This window comes from Bubalus bubalis, chromosome 15 (assembly GCF_019923935.1).
Source record: "Bubalus bubalis isolate 160015118507 breed Murrah chromosome 15, NDDB_SH_1, whole genome shotgun sequence".
Taxonomy (NCBI): Eukaryota; Metazoa; Chordata; class Mammalia; order Artiodactyla; family Bovidae; genus Bubalus; species Bubalus bubalis.
The window spans coordinates 46,642,180-46,662,774 of record NC_059171.1 but is presented as its reverse complement, the minus strand read 5'-3'; the positions used below and the strand labels follow the sequence as shown (position 1 = coordinate 46,662,774).

The 20,595-nt window shown below is 40.5% G+C and overlaps 1 long non-coding RNA gene across 2 annotated transcripts in view; it reads left to right on the top strand.

The window, feature by feature from the left end:
• Positions 1–20,595, top strand: part of LOC102393072 — a 139,724-nt gene that overhangs the window by 56,382 nt on the left and 62,747 nt on the right. Inside the window, exon 4 of one of the 2 annotated variants that reach the window (XR_006544945.1) lies at positions 16,632–17,059. The exons of the other annotated variant lie outside the window; for it this stretch is intronic. This is a non-coding gene — a long non-coding RNA (uncharacterized LOC102393072). Of the gene's footprint in view, positions 1–16,631; positions 17,060–20,595 lie in introns of those variants that run through there. 2 annotated transcript variants of the gene reach the window in all.

Below are 20,595 nucleotides of genomic sequence, written 5' to 3'. Positions count from 1 at the left end.
TGCCAGGTGCCTCTTATCCACGGAATTCTCCAGGCAAGAATACTGGAGTGGGTAGCCATTCCTTTCTCCAGGGGATCTTCCTGACCCAGGGATAGAACCTGGGTCTCCTGCACTGCAGGCAGATTCTTCACTGTCTGAGCCACTACGGAAGCCCTAAGCTGGGGGCAGCTATCTTATAAAGGAGAGAAAGGACTTCAGAATCACTGTCCCTGACATTGTTAGGCTGCTGAACTAACACTAGCTTTTGCCAGTCTATAGAATCCGTAAGATATGAGAGAAATCAACCTCGATTTGTTGAGGCCATAGTAAGATATTTTTTTGAAACTTACTATGTATCTTTTGTGTTTTCTCTTGATTCAAACTTTGCAATACATGTTGTAGTCCTAAGTTTCGGAGATATCTGGGTCAGCTCCGGGAGGCAGCAGAACCTCTTGACAACATTCTGTGACACCACCTGCAGGAATTAATAAGACATCACTTGCGTGGATGAGCGACAAATGCAATGTCACATTATCCATTAGTGACCTTCAGTTCAGTTCAGTCACTCAGTCGTGTCCGACTCTTTGCGACCCCATGAATCACAGCATACCAGGCCTCCCTGTCCATCACCAACTCCCGGAGTTCACTAAGACTCATGTCCATCGAGTCAGTGATGCCATCCAGCCATCTCATCCTCTGTCGTCCCCTTCTCTTCCTGCCCCCAATCCCTCCCAGCATCAGAGTCTTTTACCCACTGTCAATTTTTTCTGAACTATTTTTCCAAAAATTTGATAAATTGATGATTCACCCATAATAAGGTTTATTTCCATTCCTGCAGTTTGGGTAGTGTGTCCTTAGTACTACTGAAGCTAGTAGATCTTTTAAGATGAGGTCAGTGGGGGACATTTGGTTTAGAGAAGAAAGAGAATGAAATCTTTAAGAATGAGAAAGAGAAAAATTGTGGAAAGGTTGGAACATGCGTTCAAAAAAAATATGCTCAATTATGTTTTCTCTTACTTGTTTCTGGATTGTTTTCAATGAGATGACATCATGGATTTTGAAAGCAATAATCATATCTGTTATTCTTAATTTATTTTAGGGTTAAAGCCCCAGTGTATTTACTGCAAGGCAATCTTTTCTTCTGACATGTGTGTCTCCTGTCTTCATCCCACCCCCACCCATATTCAGAAAGGTTAAGAAACATTCTGAAGTATGTCTAATCGTATGAGCTTTGTGGCTCTATTTTCAAGCAGAAGTGTGGGGATAAAGTTGGCTGATCTGAACCTTTAGAAAAGGGGTGGTATCCACTGAATTTTATGTTTTACTAAGTGTGATGAAAACAAAATAAAACAGGTGCCCTTCAAATGGAGGCCTGAAATCTGCAAAGGTTTTTCCGTTAAGCTTAACAGTAATGGTTCTTTCCTGTGTTACATTTGGCAGGGGCTTAGCAATTGAGTTCTCCCTTCTGTGGGGTGTTGTGAAGGGCAATGAAGCAGGGGTTGGAACCTGAATAAGGTTTGCAAGTTAAAGCGGATTGGAAGTGTCTTCTGTATTTTTTCTGTCTTTCTCCCTGAAAGTCAAATAAATCTTCAGAACTCTTCACATTTCAAACATAATATTTTTTCACATCCATGAAATGATTTTCTGAAGCTCACTGTATGCATGTGGCTTTTATATCTGCACAGTGCTTCCCAGGGATGTTATTAGCTATGCCTCCTGAGAACGCTGAGGGGGAACTCATATTGTTACCCTGGTTTGATATTTAAGAAAACTGACAAAGGCTTATCAGAGGCCGCCTCTGTGAGCTCTTGGAACGGTGACATGTCACAAATGGCTGAGTCGTTCTGTACTTCGTCTGTGTTTTTAAAGAGTATTCTAAACATATCCTAGTTTAAAACAGAAGCCCAGCACAGTGCTTTAGCTGTATTGACACTTCAAGATATATCCTCCAGTAATATCTCATTTTTTAAAAAAAATTCAGCTGCTTCCTAATTTACAGTTACTGCAAGGAGATCCAACCAGTCCATTCTAAAGGAGATCAGCCCTGGGTGTTCTTTGGAAGGAATGATGCTAAAGCTGAAACTCCAGTACTTTGGCCACCTCATGCAAAGAGTTGACTCATTGGAAAAGACCCTGATGCTGGGAGGGATTGGGGGCAGGAGGAGAAGGGGATGACAGAGGATGAGATGGCTGGATGGCATCACCAACGCGATGGACATGAGTTGGGGTGAACTCCAGGAGTTGGTGATGGACAGGGAGGCCTGGCGTGCTGCGATTCATGGGGTCGCAAAGAGTTGGACACAACTGAGCGACTAAACTGAAGTGAACTGAACTGAATTTAGAGATACAGACCTTCTTGTGTAGAACTGGGATTAGGCAGCATGCCTGGAAGATGATACGCTGTTGCTGTTGTTCAGTCACTGAGTTGTGTCTGACTCCGTGCGACCCCATGGACTGCAGCACACCACTTTCTTCTATCTTCCACTGTCTCCCAGAGTTTGCTCAAATTCATGTCCACTGAGTTGGTGATGCTATCCAACCATCTCATCCTCTGTCGCCCGCTTCTCCTGCCTTCAATTTTTCCTAGCCTTAGTCTTTTCCAATAAGTTGGCTCTTAGCATCAGGTGGCCAAAGTGTTGGAGCTTCAGTTTCAGCATCAGTCCTTCCAGTGAATATTCAGTGTTGATTTCCTGTGGGATTGACTGGTTTGATCTCCTTGCAGTCAAGGGGCTTTAAAGGCAGTCCAGGTGATGCCATAGAATAACCCCATACTAAAAACTGGGTTTGTCTTCTTCATCAGGCCCATTCTATTCAATAGTATCAGCTTATAACTCTGTCAAGGACTCTGACCCCACTTACCCCTGAGGGTCATATGTTACTCATTTGTGCATGCACCCATCAAACATTTATTAAGAACCTACTATTTGCTGGGAAATTGGCTGGATTCTAGAGACAGAAAGAAAATTGTGTCAGAGTTATGTACAAGTAACCTAGGAAATGACTGAATGGACCTCTGGAATTATTCCCAGGATGGCAAAGAAAAATGCTTTTTTACACAACATTTTAGTAGATCAGTGAATTACTGATTAAATGGGAACATATCATTCAGATGTTGGATTTTAGACTTTTGTATCACTTAATATAAAACACTTGTGGAAGTTTTAGAACAATCTAAACTATTCTATGGAGAAAGTAAATCTGAACACTGTTACCTGGAGGGTGGGGGGAATGAGGGTGGTTATTAACTGAAGGGGAGCAAGAGAGAGTTTTCTGTGCTGGTGACGATGTTCTGTCTTTTGATGGAGGTTTGCATTACACAGATACACATACTTGTCAAAACTTATCAAATGTGCCCTCAGAATTCATGCATGTAATTCAAAATAAAAGTGGCTGTAAGTGAAAGATTAAAATTAAAACACTTGGGGGCTAAGAGAGCAAGGAAAGAGGCATTTCTTTATACCAGATCCCTTTTACTAGGTCTAGCCCAAGAAGTTGTGTTGTCCAGTTGCTAAGTCGTGTCCAACTCTTTGCGACCCCATGGACTGTAGCCCACCAGGCTCCTCTGTCCAAGGGATTTCCCAGGCAAGAAGACCAGAGAGGGTTGCCATTCACTTCTCCAGAGGATCTTCCCAACCCAGGAATTGAACCTGTGTCTTTCATTGGCAGGTTGGTTCTTTACCACTGAGCCACCAGGGAAGTCCCACATTCTTTTTACCTGCCATGATTCCCAGAATGTGATTGTATCATGGTTCCCTGTGCAGTCTTGATGGTTAATGAAAGGTAGCTATTGTTTTTGGAAGGTCCATGCATGCTTTCTGAAAATAAAAAATATAGATTCATGAAGAGCAATTTGAATTCTTCCCAGAGTCAAAGATCTCTTTTGTCACAAAAGATTCTACTTGTGATTGATGAACATCTCTAGGTTTGTTCGTAAATTTTTGAGGAAGCGCTAAGTTTCAGTGCTAAAAGCCAGTTATGGTGTCACAAAAGAATCAAACCATCCTTTAGGGTTTTTTTTCTCCAGGATTTCCGATAAAATGTTTTTGGAAGGAACATTTTTTCCCATCAAGGCTCATGTTAAAATACAGGTCAGGAAATTCAGTTGAGTAAACAAGTTAGCCACAACTTTCATCCAAGGGGACGCGCATCACAGGGGTCACTTGGTGGTGCTGGAGTTGGGTTAAACACATTGGTCATGGTTATATATAGTACTTGAAGTCCAAACATTCACTCCAACTCCATCATCACTTTCTTGGGTTGTCCCAGCAAATTCCTCCTGGACTAGTTCTTTGCCAAGTTTAAAAAGCAATGGATTCTAAAGTATAACAGAGAAAAATCAACCTTTCCTTTATTGAAAACCTTAAAAAGTTTTCCCTTCCTTGCCCCTAAGAGGAAGCTTTTCACATACAAATGCATTTGTAAATAAGCGCATTCAGTTAATGCCGCAGTGAAAGCAATAAACTTGTTTATCTTGGTAAATGAAACTTTTATAAATTAAAGTTATAAGAAACAATATCCTTATTTTATGGTTTTTAAAAGCAAAGCCACAGAAGATAAAAAGATAAGAAATAGCAAAAAAAAAAAAAAAATAGCAAATTAATGTACCTATTATGCTTTTTCCCCTGGAGAAGGAAATGGCAACCCACTCCAGTATTCTTGCCTGGAGAATCCCATGGACAGAGGAACCTGGCAGGCTACAGTCCACAGGGTCGCAAAGAGTCGGACAAAAAGCATAATTACTTTTTAAAATAATATGCTTTTTAAAGTAAAACACATATTTTCTCTGAAGGAAAATGTATGTATAAATATATACGGTTTGTAAATGTGCAGCTTGAAGAAACTGAATACACCCTGGTAACCAGCACTAGAATTGAGAACTAGATTATAACCAGAGCATTCTCCCAGGAGCCCGTCTCTTGTTCTCTGCTAATCGATATCATTTCCTATCTTTTAGGATAATTATTACTCTAACTTTTGATATCATACGCTTATCTTGCCTCTTAATATCTTGTATAAATGAAATTATTCAATAAGTACTTTTTTTCTGTCTGGATACTGAGTAGAGCTGGTGGGAACATGGTTGTACACATCTTTGAGTGAATACATATATGCATAGGAGAAGGCAATGGCACCCCACTCCAGTACTCTTGCCTGGAAAATCCCATGGATGGAGGAGCCTGGTAGGCTGCAGTCCACGGGGTCGCTAAGAGTCGAACACGACTGAGCGACTTCCCTTTCACTTTTCACTTTCATGCATTGGAGAAGGAAATGGCAACCCACTTCAGTGTTCTTGCCTGGAGAATCCCAGGGACGGGGGAATCTGGTAGGCTTCCATCTATGGGGTCGCACAGAGTCGGACACGACTGAAGCAACTTAGCAGCAGCAGCAGCATACATGCATATCTTTTAGGCATAAACCAAACCATAGAGTTGGTGTGTCATAGAGCATGTATATGTTCAGTTGTGGTTGTTCAGTCACTAAGTCATGTCCAACTCTTCATGATCCCATGGACTGCAGCACGACAGGCTTCCCTGTCCTTCACTATCTCCCAAAGTTCATTCAGACTCATGTCTATTGAGATGGTGATGCCATCCAACCATCTCATCCCCTCTTGCCCCCTTCTCCTGTTGCCCTCAATCTTTCCCAGCATCAGGGGCTTTTCCAATGAGTTGGCTCTTCACATCAGGTGACCAAAGTATTGTAGCTTCAGCTTCAGCATCAGTCCTTCCAGTGAATATTCAGAGTTGATTTCCTGTGGGATTGACTGGTTTGATCTCCTTGCAGTCCAAGGGACTGTATGGTAGATAATGCTGAACTGTTTGCAAAGTGATTCTATGTGCTTTTTTTTTTTTCTTTTTAATGTATGCCTATGCTAAAATATGTGCTTTCCAGGTGGAGCTAGGGGTAAAGAACCCACCTGCTAATGCAGGAGACATAAGAGATGTGGATTTGATCCCTGGATCAGGAAGATACCCTGGATAAGGGAATGGCAACCCACTCCAGTATTCTTGCCTGGGAAATCCTATGGACAGAGGAGCCTGGCGGGCTACAGTCCATAGGGTCGCAAAGAATCGGACACGACTAAAGTGACTTAGCATGCACACAAGCTAAAATATAATGCTTTTCCCAATCTCATTTGTCATGAGAGTTTTAAACTGAAAAAATAATCTGAAAAACCAAATAATTTTGCTAATATAGTTATTTCGAGTGAAATTTTTTTGAGACCTAAATCATAACTGGTGAAAACTTGTTCATAAAGGTACCTACAACTCCACCTAAAGCCCAGGCTGGCAGCTCTGCAGCGAAAGGTGAATCACCGTGAGACAAGGCTGTAACCCAGTTCAGAACAAGAGTGCGTATTCTAATCTTACATAACAAGACCTTCCTGTTTACAAACAGATACTAGGTTGCTTTCCAGGACAGTCAGGTAGAGATGTGTTTCTTTCTTCTCAAAATAGATGGTTTTAAATTGCAAGCCACTGAAACCAATTCTGGTTAATTGAGCAGAAAAGAAAAGAGATTTGATTAAAAGATTTGATTAATAACTGCTCAGTCTCTCAGAGTGTCAGAGAACCAGCCAAGGAGACATTTCAGTCATGGTTTAGAACTGCTCCGGGATACAGATTCAAATTCCTGCAGTCTGCCCTGGGTAGCCAGTCTCCATCCAGGTATTTATGTTCTGTGCTCTGTCCTTTTACCTGAAATTAGGGCTTCTCTGTCTGACTGGTAGAGTTTGGCAGATGTGACAGTGTGTGACTCATGAGATGAGGTTATAGAGGACATTGAAGTTTCCCATTGGTCTCTGAGACTGTGCACTCAAAGGGAAACCAGCTGCCACGGGTGGAGGATACACTAGGAATCTCTATGGAGAGGAATTGCATTCCCCTGCTGACAACCATCACCAGCTTAGTAGCCACAGGGCAGAGCTACCTTGGAAGCAGGCCCTCTGTCCCCAGTCACCTTCAGATAACTGCACCTAACATCTTGAGTGCCAACCCCTGAGGGACTCTGCGTCTGAGGTTAGTCAGCTGTGCTGGCCTGAATTTCTGACCCACAGCACTGTGAGAAAAAGGAATATTTACTGTTGTTTGAAGCCATCACATTTCAGGTAATTTGTTACATAGCAGCAGATCGCTAATCACCAGTCCTAGTTAACAGGCTATAGCTGTTGGAACTGTTGGCATCGCTGCCTTTGGGAACTAGATGTAAGTCAAGCAGCGTCACCAATGTGAGGCAAACTAGAGTTCAAACCCTTGGCTACTCTATCCCTTGGCTGCTGCTGCTGCTATGTCACTTTAGTCATGTCCGACTCTGTGCAACCCCATAGACGACCTCCCACCAGGCTCCCCTGTCCCTTGGATTCTCCAGGCAAGAACACTGCAGGGCGTTGCCATTTCCTTCTCCAATGGCTAGCCTCTCCAAAATAGCAAAACGGTTGATGTGATCCAAAATGTTGTATCAAAGTGTTTCCTGAATACGGACTTTGTTTCCTCTTTAAGCAAAGGCTTTGTGGCACTCTCTAAGAAAGAACTTTTAGGAAAATGCTATTTTTCTTAATCGTTAATATACTATATATTACAAAAGCTCTGGTACCTGCCTTCGACAATATTATAATGGCCTTGTGACATAATAAGCAGTTGTGTTCTAGAGTTTTGCTTTTAAGACAAATCTCTTTATTTTTTAGGTCATTTGTGGATATAGTTTTAAAAATATTGAAGCCTTTCAAGACTGATATATACAAACCTTTAAGAATTTTAACTTCTGAAGTTTGAAGTGTTAGGTGGCTTTCAGCATTACACACCAATCTTATGAAATATATTGTTAGTCAAGCTTAATTGTGTCTGACTCTTTGCTACCCCATGGGCTGTAGCCTGCCAGGCCCCTCTGTCCATGGAATTCTCCAGTCAAACAATACTGGAGTGGGTAGCCATTCCCTTCTCTGGGGGATCTTCCCAACCCAGAGATCAAACATAGGTCTCCTACATTGCAGGCACATTCTTTACCATCTGAGCCACCAATGAAAGTCACTCAGTTGTGTCCAACTCTTTGCTACCCCATGGACTGTAGACCACCAGGCTCCTCTGTCCATGGAATTCTTCAGGCAAGAATACTGGAGTGGGTAGACATTCCCTTCTTCAGGGGATCTTCCCAGCCCAGGGGTTGAACCCAAGTCTCCAACACTGCAGGTGGATTCTCTATTGTATGAGCCACGAGGGAAGCCAGAGAAACCCATAAAATGGATGGCTGCTCCATGACTGTGAGTTGATCCTTTGACCTCTGGAGATCAGCATTATGGTCTCCTAAATGGACCATGGTTCTTAAGGGAGCAAATTATATATAATATATATTTTATATAAAATTATATATATAGTATACATATTAAATGATACATATTATATAATATATTATAACATATATTATTATATATGGATCATGGTTGTTAAGGGATCAAATTATATATAAATATATATTATATATATGTGTGTGTATTTATATATAATCTGACCCCTTGACAACTGTGGTCCATTTAGCAGACCATAATGCTGATCTCCAGAGGTCAAAGGACCAACTCAGTTATGAAGCAGCCGCCTCTGACCTCAGAGCTGATAGGACAAGTCTGGACTCCAAGGTGGAGGCTTTAGCCTGTAACAATCCACATGCATCCCTTACTGACAGAGCCCTAACTGAAGATTCCGAAGCTTGTAAATTTCCACCACACTTTTAAGAAGTTGGGGGTGGCTAGAAGTCATTTCACAGTAGGAGTGATTTGTAGCCAGAATCAGCCAACCTTTGGCCTCATTTTTGTGTAGTTTGGATGATTCTATCATCAGATCTGCCTCTCTATATAAAGTGTTTCCTGTTTGAGTTTCCTTTTTCAAATGAATGGATTTATTATCCTAGAGGAAGACTTGGTCTAGCTGTTCTGCAAAGGGCAGGATGAATGAAAGGTTATAGATCAAATGCATTTTATGTTGCCAATTCAGCTGAGAATTGGCTTATGTGTATCATTTTATGGAAAGCAAAGAAGCAGTGACACACACATTGGATGTATTGAATCAGGTGTGACAGCACTGGGGAGTTCTAAGGAAACAGATACATGTGTGGAGAGAGGAAGAGAGGGAAGAGAGAATGAAAGGGTCGGGAGGAAAGGAGAGGAAAGAGAAAAAGAGGAGAGGAGAAGAGGAGAAAGGAGAGAGACCTCATGGCCACTTCCTGTCTCACTTGGGATGTGTGGGCCAGAACCTTCTGGGCCAGTAAGTGGAGTAGAAGAGAGCGAGAACAGTGTTGGATGAAAAGACTGAGAAGCCTTCATGGAATAGCTGAAATCCTAGGCAGGAGTTAGATAACAACTTTGCCTACCACTTACTGAATACCTATGGTTATTAAACATGGCCTGGTGTAATCTTTGCAGCAGCCCTTTGAAGTAGGTACTATTGTGCTCTATTTTCTGTTTTATAATTCCAGAAGGTGAATGGCCCATATCACACAGTTCAGAGGTAACTGGAATTCAAACCAGACTGTACAGCACACACTGTTGACTCTGCAGTTCTCTGAGCTGACTCAGTCTGGGCAGAGGAGATGTGCTGAGTCCAGGGATGGACTGGGAGACAGAACAATCTGAAAAAAAGGTTGGGAGGTGAATGAGAGTATGGGTATACTCTGGGGTCAGTGCAGTTGGGCTGACCAGTAGATGACTCAAGTGAATGGTTTTGCAAGAGAAGTTGTGGTGGATAAAAGTAGAGAACTGATAAAGTTGAAAAAGTTTTAGGAATTAAAGATGACTACATTAATGGATTCTGAGCAGGGAAATAGTACTGCAGAAAATGTTTTCTTAAGAAGGTGAAATCAGCAGTCATGTATAGGCAAACAGAAAAGGGAAGGACTGGAGGCTGGGAAATACATTGAGAACAGTGTGCACAAGCGACAGAGATACGGCAGTGAAGACCTGGAGTAGTGTAGAAGCAGTTCTCCAAGTTTTGGTCTTGGGATCATTGATACACTTAAAATTGATGGAGGACTCCAAGGTCCTTTTGTGTGTGTTTATCTATCAATGTTTATCAGATTTGAAGTTAATACAGATAAATTTTAAAATATATATTAAATTATTTTAAAATGATAAACCCATTATGTATTAACATACAAGCATTTTCATGAAAAAATAACTTTGGTTTTGAAATAAGAAACAATGAGAAAAATGACTTTTACCCTTTTGCAAATTTCTTTACTGCCTGGCTTAATAGTATCCAGCTGGAATGTTACATAGTCCGTGGCCATGCGTCCACTCATGCTTGTGAGAGACAGTGAAAAAGGCAAATAACAGCCTAAAGTTATCATGAAAATCGGTTGACCCCAGGACACTCTGAAAGAGTCTTAGGGACACTCACGGGTCCCTGGATGACAGTTTGAGGACTGCCGGGCTAGAGTGTGGTTGAGGAGATGAGAAACAGGGAACCAACACAGACGGGAAAAAACAGAGAAACCAGAAGCATCTGAAGACTGATCAGGCTTAGGGGGCCCTGCGAAAGAAAGAATCCTACATGATCCACGCATCAGACCTGGGTGACCTGAGAAAATCATGATGCTTCTTGCAGAGTGGGGAAACCCAGAGAGGAAGGCAGTTTGGTGGGGAAGTTGGTTATTTCTGGTTTTGGTGATTTCAGTGTGAAGTGGCAGAAAGACATCTAAATACACAAAGAATTGGGTCACAGAAGATGACAGAATCTTTCATTACTAATGGAAGTAAATTTTTCAAAAGTTAATTTAAAATGAAATTTAAAATGTCAATTTGAAAATGAAATGGAAGCAGATACTATACTTTCTAGTTAATTAATCACAAAATAAGTATTTCTTTATTTAGGAGTGGAACATTAGAGGAATTCAACTGTATTTGAAAGATTTTATTTCCTCAGATGAGAAATGAGTATAGGGGCATTTATTGTATTACTATTCATGCAGGTTTATATGTCTGGAGTAATTCATAATAAATCAAAAAATTTAAAGTTCATATCATACTAGTTCACACATTTCTCTTCCTTTCAACCCCCCCAAACACACACATACACACACACATACACATATACATACACAATATTTATACTCATTAGATTAGATGCTGTTTTATTTCCAGGTGCTAGTGCTGGGGATAGAACCATTTAGAAAAAGAAGGAAGGAAGAAAGAAAGAAAGGTGGGGAGGGGGAAGGAAAGAAAGAAAGAATATAAGCTAAATTCAAAGTCTTTCCCTTTCTCTTTAGACACCAAAATGTAGTCTGTTGAGAAAGGACTTGCCGGCCACATTAACAAAATATGAGGCAAATGTAAGCTAAGTAAGAGGATGCCAACATTCATAGGATACCAAAGACCCTGTACGTTATCACATGCATTGGGCAATGATTCAATCAGATGTGAAGTTCCTGGAGAGGTTTACAGCACTTTGTGGGAGCGTTGCATGGGTAACAAAGAACTCTTATTCTTGTGGTAAGTTTCCAGTAGAATCAGGGCCTCAGAAGAACAAAGCACTGAGGGAGGGTACCAGAGAAGAAGCCAAGTCTGTGTCCCTACTCTGGAACTGGAGGAGACATGAGGGTGAGCACTGACTCAGGCACAAACTAGCTTTGAGATGTTGAGAAGGTGACTTAATTGCTTATGCTTTGTTGTTGTTCAGCCACTAAGTCCTGTCTGACCCCATGAATTGCAGCATTCCAGGCTTCCATGCCCTTCACTGTCTGTCTCCTGAAGTTTGCTCCAAGTCATGTCCATTGAGTCAGTGATGCCATCCAAACATCTCATCCTCTGTTGCCCCTTCTCTTCTTGCCTCAATTTTTCTCAGCATCAAGGTCTTTTCCAGTGAGTTGGCTCTTCCCATTAGGTGGCTAAAGTATTGGAGCTTCAGCTTCAGCATCAGTCCTTCCAATGAATATTCAGGGTTGATTTCCTTTAGGATTGACTGGTTTGATACCCTTACTATCCAAGGGACTCTTAAGAACCTTCACAATTCTTTGGTGCTCAACCTTCTTATGGCCCAACTCTCACATCCATACATGACTACTGGAAAATCATAGCTTTGACTGTATGGACCTTTGTTGGCAAAGTGATATCTCTGCTCTTTAACACACTGTCTAGGTTTGTCATAGCTTTTCTTCCAAGGAGTAAGTGTCTTTTAATTTCATGACTGCAATCACTGATGGCAGTGTTTTGGAGCCCCCCAAAATAAAATCTGCCACTGTTTCCACTTTTTCCCCATCCATTTGCCATGAAGTGATGGGACTGAATGCCATGATCTTAGTTTTTTGAATGTTGAGTTTTAAGCCAGCTTTTTCACTCTCCTCTTTCACCCTCTTTAAGAGACTCTTTAGTTCCTCTTCACTTTCTGCCATTAGAGTGGTGTCATAATATGCTTTAGTTTTAAGATATTTTTATTGATTAAAAACCTAGTAATAGGAGCTGTTTCCCAGGATTACAGCCAGGGATTAATGCAGTTTAAGGCTCAGGAATGCTGGCTTCTCGTACCGTGTAGCACTGAACAACAAACCTTCCATCTGCCCTCCACACTCACCCCCACTCATCTCGACATCTACATGTCTCTCCTGGAGGACTTTGAAACTGCTAGTGGCTGCCACTGTGAGCCCTCCACATTCTCACTAACCGCTCTGACTAAATCTCCACCATGCAGTCATGCAATTGTCCTCCTTCTTAGCCTTCAAAAGCCTGGGCCCTGCTATCCACCAGCCTCAGCCCAATCTAGAGCATTTCTGGAACATACTTTGTGCCTTCCATTCTATTCATTTCACAAGCTTTTTATTTTCTGTTTCTTCTTTAGCTCTGAAAATATTACATATTCACCAGATTATATATATCTTCCTTTGCCTTAAAATTCACTCCAGAGTGTGTCCTGTAGCTGTTTTATGTGCGTGCTCAGTTGCTAAGTGGTGTCTGACTCTTCTGCAATCCCGTGGACTGTAGCCCACCAGGCTCCTCTGACCATGGGATTCTCCAGGCAAGAATACTGAAGTGGGTTGTCATTTCCTCCTCTGGGAGATCTTCCCGAACCAGGGATGGAACCCGAGTCTCCTGAGGCTCCTTCTGAATTGGCAGGTGGATTCTTTACCACTGAGCCACGCAGGAAGCCCATAGCCATTTTAACCAACAAATAAATGAAGTGGGAAAGAATATACAAGTTTTTCAGTTTTTACACAAGAAATTTACATGATAATTAAAAAACTTGTAAAATTCTTTTAAAAAGCATGTTTGTGGGGAGGCAAGATGAGAGGGATGTTTATTAAAATATCTTACAAAATTAATGAGTAAATTTACAGGTAGAAGGAGACTGTTATTTACCTTCAGTATCTATTACTGTGTCTATTGAGTGACTATACTCTCACCTGAGGCTCTGAACCAGTTATAAACTGGGTGCCTTAGATCAATGAATGAATGAATGAGATAAGCAAAATTACACACACACACACACACAGACTGCTTAGCGAAAAATAATGTCCATATGAAGTTCACTCTGTAGCTATTTTAGCTAAAAATGAAGCTAAACTTTCTTGACGAACAGGAATTTAATTTTGGATTCCTTTTCTTTTCACCCAGCGATATAATTCATGTGAGGTAGGGATAAAAGTTACCATAATGCCAGGTAGAACATCTTCCTACTAATAATTGTTTCATAAATATATATGTTCTGTAAACTGTCATAACCTTTCATTTTTTTGTGCTCATTTCATGACCTTCACAAACAAATGAAAGGCTCACGTTTGCTAAGTTCCCCTTAGTAATGAATTACTAGAAATTTAAGGACCTAGCAGGGACTGCAGCTGTTGTGAGTTTCAATTATTTTTCTGCATATCTTCTGGGGTTATAACTTGGAAGTCTGGACTGAATGCATGCCATTTTTAGCAATAGGAAGCATCAAGATAGTCTTGTTTCCCACATAACTGAGTGGAACAGGAGACACAGGTAACCCACAAACTTCAGAAACCCTGTTGGAAGGGCTTAGGAGATAAGCAGGAACATTTACACTACTGGGAACAATTAGTTTTCATCAGAAGACTAAGCCATAAAAGTGGAAAACTGGGCTGGAACAGAAGGGATGGTAAGAAAGGCTTCCTGGATGGTATAAAGTGCCAGTATAAAATAATGATATACATGCTTTTGGTGGTGTGTTCAGTTGCTCAGTCGTATCTGACTCTTTGTGACCCCATGGACTGTAGTCTGCCAAGCTCCCCTATCCATGGGATTTCCCAGGCAAGCATACTGGAGTGGGTTGACATGTCCTCCTTCAGGGGATCTTCCCAACCCAGGAGGAACCCATATCTCCTGTGGCTCTTGCACTGGCAGGAGGATTCTTTACCACTGAGCCACCTGGGAAGCTGAGCATTGTTGCTGTGATCTGGCACCAAGATGTTGAATCATATGTCTCATTTTGAATCATAGATTTTCAAGCACTCAGTTGGATCAAAGGTCGATTTCTCTATAGCCAGGGAGCCTGGGGCCCAGAGAGCTGAAAGGACTTATCCAGGGTCCCACAGCTAGTCCAGCAGAGCTGAGAACAGAGTGCATTTCCTATTCCCAGTCAGAGCACTTCCCCCTCCACCACATCTGTTTCCTCTCCTCCTTGATGTGTTTGGCTCTCAGGCCAGAGCGCAAGTGGTCTGATGGGTTTTCTCAGCACAATCTCCAGATGGTTATTTTCGACATTTCTGTATCTGGGCACCACTTTCTTGTCTCTTAACCTAAAAAATAATACTCTTGTAAAATTATTGATGTTTGAGAACTGATTGCATTTGGACAATATGTGGAATGCAACTGATAACGTATAGCTGGGTGCTATTGATTAAGGTGTGTTTGGAGAATCATACAGCTGGAAGGAGTCATTTGGATCAAGTGACCCCTGCTTTGCAGATTAGGAAATAAAAGCCTGGAAAATCTAGTGGCCATTAATTTAAAATACTTAAGTTCTAATGTCATGGAAGTGAAGTGAAGCAAAAGTTGCTCAGTTGTGTCTGACTTTTTGTGGCCCTACAGTCCATAGAATTCTCCAGGCCAGAATACTAGAGTGGGTAGCCATTCCCTTCTCCAGGGCATCTTCTCTACACAGGGATTGAACCCAGGTATCCTGCATTGCAGGTGGATTCTTTACCAGCTGAACCACCAGGAAAGCCCATGGACCATTCTTTCAAAGCAACATTTATCTATTTGAAGTTTGACCCTGTGAAAATGTAACATATATGGTAATGTTCTTGTTCCATTCCAAATATAGTTCGTATTCTTTAAATATTGATGTACTGTACTATATTATTCATTGTTTTCTTCATTTTGAGGCATTATTATAGGAATAGCATGAAACCATTAACAATTAAAAATTATTGGAGTGCTGGGGTCCAAATAATTTACTTTGAGCAGCAGTAGATTGCCATAGTCAGCAACAGAGCCATTTTGATTAGACTGACTCTCAGTGTACTTGTTGCACATGTTTCTGTCTGGATAGCATTGCTTTTGCTGTTGCCATCTCACCATCCTACAGCTTCGCCTGTGAAATCCTCCTTAGCCTTCAGAGCAAGTGCGCTCTCTCCTACAAAGCTTTCAACTGTTGTTCCAAATCTAGGGGATCCCCCCCTCCTTTGCATTCTCAAGGCACTTAATACTTCTCTTATTATCCCAGTCTGTGTTTCACTAATAAATTAAATGGTGCTGTTCCCCCTTTTCTGGATTTTAAGCTCCCTAGCAAAAAGATGAGGTCAGTAATTTTGTATTCCCTGCAGCATCTTGTGTTTTGGAGATGCACAGTATTTGTTAAATGAGTAAATGAATGGATAGTAAATACAAAAGCACTTGGCTGAACACAAAGCATTACACTTTAGAATATTGATATTAAACAGCACAAACTGGGGAAGTCCTAGCTTTTTAAAGTTGAGAGTCATTTGAGAATTTATTGAGAAACTGAGTGTCCAAAATAGGTATCATAAAGAATGCCTTCAGTTCCACTCTGGGATGTCTTTATTCACAGAATAAATCTGAGAAATAACAGTTTGACAAATGCCAAATGACATCGAAAGTTAGAAGAGTGGAGTTCCCATACTATTCAGTTCCCCACAATTTGAAAACCACATGTTGTCCTTTCAATAACTTTTTCAGCCACATCAGGTGCATGAATGGACCCCAGAAACCATCTGCTCCAAGGCTGCCAATTAAGTTTGCTGTGTTCTCCCTGACAGGCCGACTGTTCCATTAAAATGAAGGGCTTTTCCAGGAAAAGAGATCTTGGGATTTTCTTTGGTCATTAGATAGCTCTACGCCAGATAGGAACATAAAAATTTTCTTTGTGTGGGGAAAGAGGAGTGCTTTCCTGAAGTTGGACTCATATTACAAAAATGGGGGGAAAGGAATTTAAGTGCTTATTTCAGTTCCTTTTCCAAACATGGAAAGTTAAATAGTAGTTCAGCCTCAATCCTTTCAGAGGAAGATCTCGTTGCAAATGTAAACTTCACTGCTCACTCACAGGGTTTCATATATTGCAAATAACCCAGGCTCAAGATTCAAACAGCCCCATGCAAATCCCGGGTAGAAGTCTGAAAGTGTTAGTGAGATCAAAAGCAAAATTCTCTCCATGCACTTAGATTCTGATTTAACTTTCTTTCTGTCTATATCATAGATCTCCATGTTTTATCCTGTGAAGTGTAAAACAGATGAGAAAACTAGTATCACCCAAGTATTAGTTGACTACAGAGTAAATCAGTGGCAGAAATGGAGCATGACCTTTGGATTTTGAACTTGCTCGGGTCCATGAGGCAAATTGCCTCATCCTTGGCTTTGCTCTTTCTGCTGTGGGGTGAGAATGGACCAAGCATACCTGACTATTGTTAGTACACCTTCCCTAAGGCTCCATAGAACATATTTCTCGAAACAATGAATGAAGTGGTGAAACACTTTATCTGTAACTCCATCTTTGTGATTTACTTGACTCCATGAGCCACACTGTTTCCAGTAACTGGAAATATCAATAACCTCAGATATGCAGATGACACCACCCTTGTGGCAGAAACTGAAGAGGAACTAAAAAGCCTCCTGATGAAAGTGAAAGTGGAGAGTGAAAAAGTTGGCTTAAAGTTCAACATTCAGAAAACGAAGATCATGGCATCTGGTCCCATCACTTCATGGGAAATAGATGGGCAAACAGTAGCTGACTTCATTTTTTTGGGCTCCAAAATCACTGCAGATGGTGACTGCAGCCATGAAATTAAAAAACGCTTACTCTTTGGAAGGAAAGTTATGACCAACCTAGATAGCATATTCAAAAGCAGAGACATTACTTTGCCAACAAAGGTTCGTCTAGTCAAGGCTATGGTTTTTCCTGTGGTCATGTATGGATGTGAGAGTTGGAAGTTGTGAAGAAAGCTGAGTGCCGAAGAATTGATGCTTTTGAACTGTGGTGTTGGAGAAGACTCTTGAGAGTCCCTTGGACTGCAAGGAGATCCAACCAGTCCATTCTGAAGGAGATCAGCCCTGGGATTTCTTTGGAAGGAATGATGCTAAAGCTGAAACTCCAATACTTTAGCCACCTCATGCAAAGAGTTGACTCATTGGAATAGACTCTGATGCTGGGAGGGATTGGGGGCAGGAGGAGAAGGGGACGACAGAGGATGAGATGGCTGGATGGCATCACTGACTCGATGGACTTGAGTCTGAGTGAACTCCGGGAGTTGGTGATGGACAGGGAGGCCTGGCGTGCTGTGATTCATGGGGTCTCAGAGTCGGACATGACTGAGCGACTGAACTGACTGAACTGACATAAAGGTATTGTAACTGTAGAGTGCTACCTGGACTCATCTTGTAAATCTTTGATTTTCTTCGTTGGAAACGCTGAAATATACTGAATGTCATGTAACTCCCCAGAGTGTACCTTCTGCTCTACAATTGTTTACATAGAAAAGGAAAAGGACCTGCTATCCACAGGGGGTAGAGAGTACAGAAAAATGTTGTTAATTAGCATGTAAAACACTTGTAGGGAATTTTCTGTCTCCTGAGAATGTGCTCTCTTCCTTTTTGTTTTTTTGTTTTATTTTTTAAATTTATTTGTTTTTAATTGGAGGATAATTGCTTTACAATATTTTATTGGTTTCTGCCATATATCAACACATTGTCTCCTTTGTAAAGTCAGTAATAATGTATTATTTTTATTATTCATTTTGATGCTCAAATTGTTACGTATTGACCATGGGGAAGTCCCTTATGTTGTTTCCTGTGACCCACTGACATATCCTGTCATTCTTTGAACACTTCCCTACTAATATTTTGCACAAGATACACTAGGTTCATCTTGTACTTTTCCTTCCTCAGGCCTAGATTCAGCCATTTTTGCAAGAAGTGCTGGCTCCTTTTAGTAGAGAAAGGGATTTAGAAACCAAGATCTTTGTACTAGATGTGCTGATTGCTATGAGAGTGTCATTGCTTTTAGGTCCTTTCAGAGGATGGAGGGAAACCAGGAAAAAGATATAGCCAGTCAGAAGTATATGTCTGCAGTATATGACACAATGTGTCTTCCAAGTAGAAAAAAAGCATGTGCAGATGTGTGTGGGTATCTTATTTTCTTGTTTTTCATTTATCTGATTACTAGTAATGCTGAGCCCTTTTGCCATGTTTATTTGCCATTCATTTTTACTCTTTTGTGAAAAGAAGTGTGCAATTATTTTTCTCTTTTGCCTAGTTCTCTTTTGGGTTATTTGCCACTCTTGTGTATTTGAACCAGTTTTTTTTTTTTTTTTTTTTTTTTTTTAAACCTTAACATTTAAAACTCCAGGAGATGGTGAAGGACTGGGTAACCCTTGGACTGCAAGGAGATCCAGCCAGTCCATTCTGAAGGAGATCAGCCCTGGGATTTCTTTGGAGGGAATGATGCTAAAGCTGAAACTCCAGTACTTTGACCACCTCATGCAAAGAGTTGACTCATTGGAAAAGACTCTGATGCTGGGAGGGATTGGGGGCAGCAGGAGAAGGGGACAACAGAGGATGAGATGGCTGGATGGCATCACTGACTCGATGGATGTGAGTTTGAGTGAACTCCGGGAGTTGGTGATGGACAAGGAGGCCTGGCGTGCTGCGATTCATGGGGTTGCAAAGAGTCGGACATGACTGAGCGACTGAACTGAACTGAACTGAACCTGGCATGCTGTTGTCCATGGGATCGTAAAGAGTCAGACATGACTTAGCAACTGAACAACAACAACATGCTTAAAAACCCTTACAAGTATATACATATTTGAACATGGACTGAAACAGATACGCAAATGTTTATTGTAGCATTACTAATGATAGACAAAAAGTAAAAGCAACTCAAGTGTCCATCAGCAGATGAATTGCTAAACAAAATGTAGTATTATTTGACTCTTGAACAACACCAGTTTGAACTGCAAGGATCCACATATCAGTGGATTTTTTTTTCACTAGTAAATACTACAGTTGGCTGAATCTACAGGTATATAACCACGAATATGGAGGCACTGGGTATATTAGGACAGTTGACTTAAAGTTATAGGTGGATTTTTTAACTGTATGGAGGGTGGGCATGCCTATCCTCTCCTTTGTTCAAGGATCAATGTATATGTGTACAATGAAGTATTATTCAGCCATAGAAAGGAATGAAGTTCTGATACATGCTACAAGATGGATGAACCTTGAAAATATTGTGCTGCATGAAATAAACCACACAGAAAGGATAAATATTGTGACTCCATTTGTATGAATTATCTAGAGTGGGAAAACCCATAGAAACAAAAAGTTGGTCAGAGGTCTTCAATGAAAGGTAAATGGGTTATTGCTTAATGGTTAAATTTTCTCCTTGTGTGATGGAAAAGTTTTAGAAATAGATAGTGGTGGTGGTTATACAGCATTGTGAATATAATTAATGCTTTCATTCATACTTAAAAATGATTAAAATAATAAATTTTATGTTATATATATGTGTATATTTAACCATGATAGAAAATAAATGGACATGTTTACACAGGTAATATTTCTGAATCCTTGTTCTTGTCCATTCATCTATGTGTCTTTCTCTCCACTGGTACCACACTGTCTTGATTACTGTAGCTATATAATAAGTCTTGAATTTGAGTAGACTAATTCCTCCCATTTAATTTTCTTTTTCAAAATAATTTTAGCTATTCTAGTTCTTTACCTTTCCATATAAATTTTAGAATACTCTTGCCTGTATCTACAATAAAAATTACTGGATTCTGATGGGAATTCACTAAATCTATATTGTTACATCTTTTGATATATTAAAAACATTATGATGTATCCTATATATCCCATGTAATATTTATGTTCATAGTCTAATTTGTCTTATGTAAAAATTGCCACCTCAGTTCTCTTACATTTTGCATTTTATAACATATCATTTTGAATCCTTTTACTTTTAAATTACATGTGTCTTTATATTTAATGTTTGTTGCTGATAGACAACATATAGTGGGGACTTTTTAAATCTAGTTTGATTATTTCTGACTTTTAATTGTTTTTTTTATTAATTGCCTATGTGATTAATTAATTACATATGTGATTCAGTTTAAATGTTTTCTGTTTTTTCCCATTTTATTTGTTTCCTTGTTCTTGTTTTA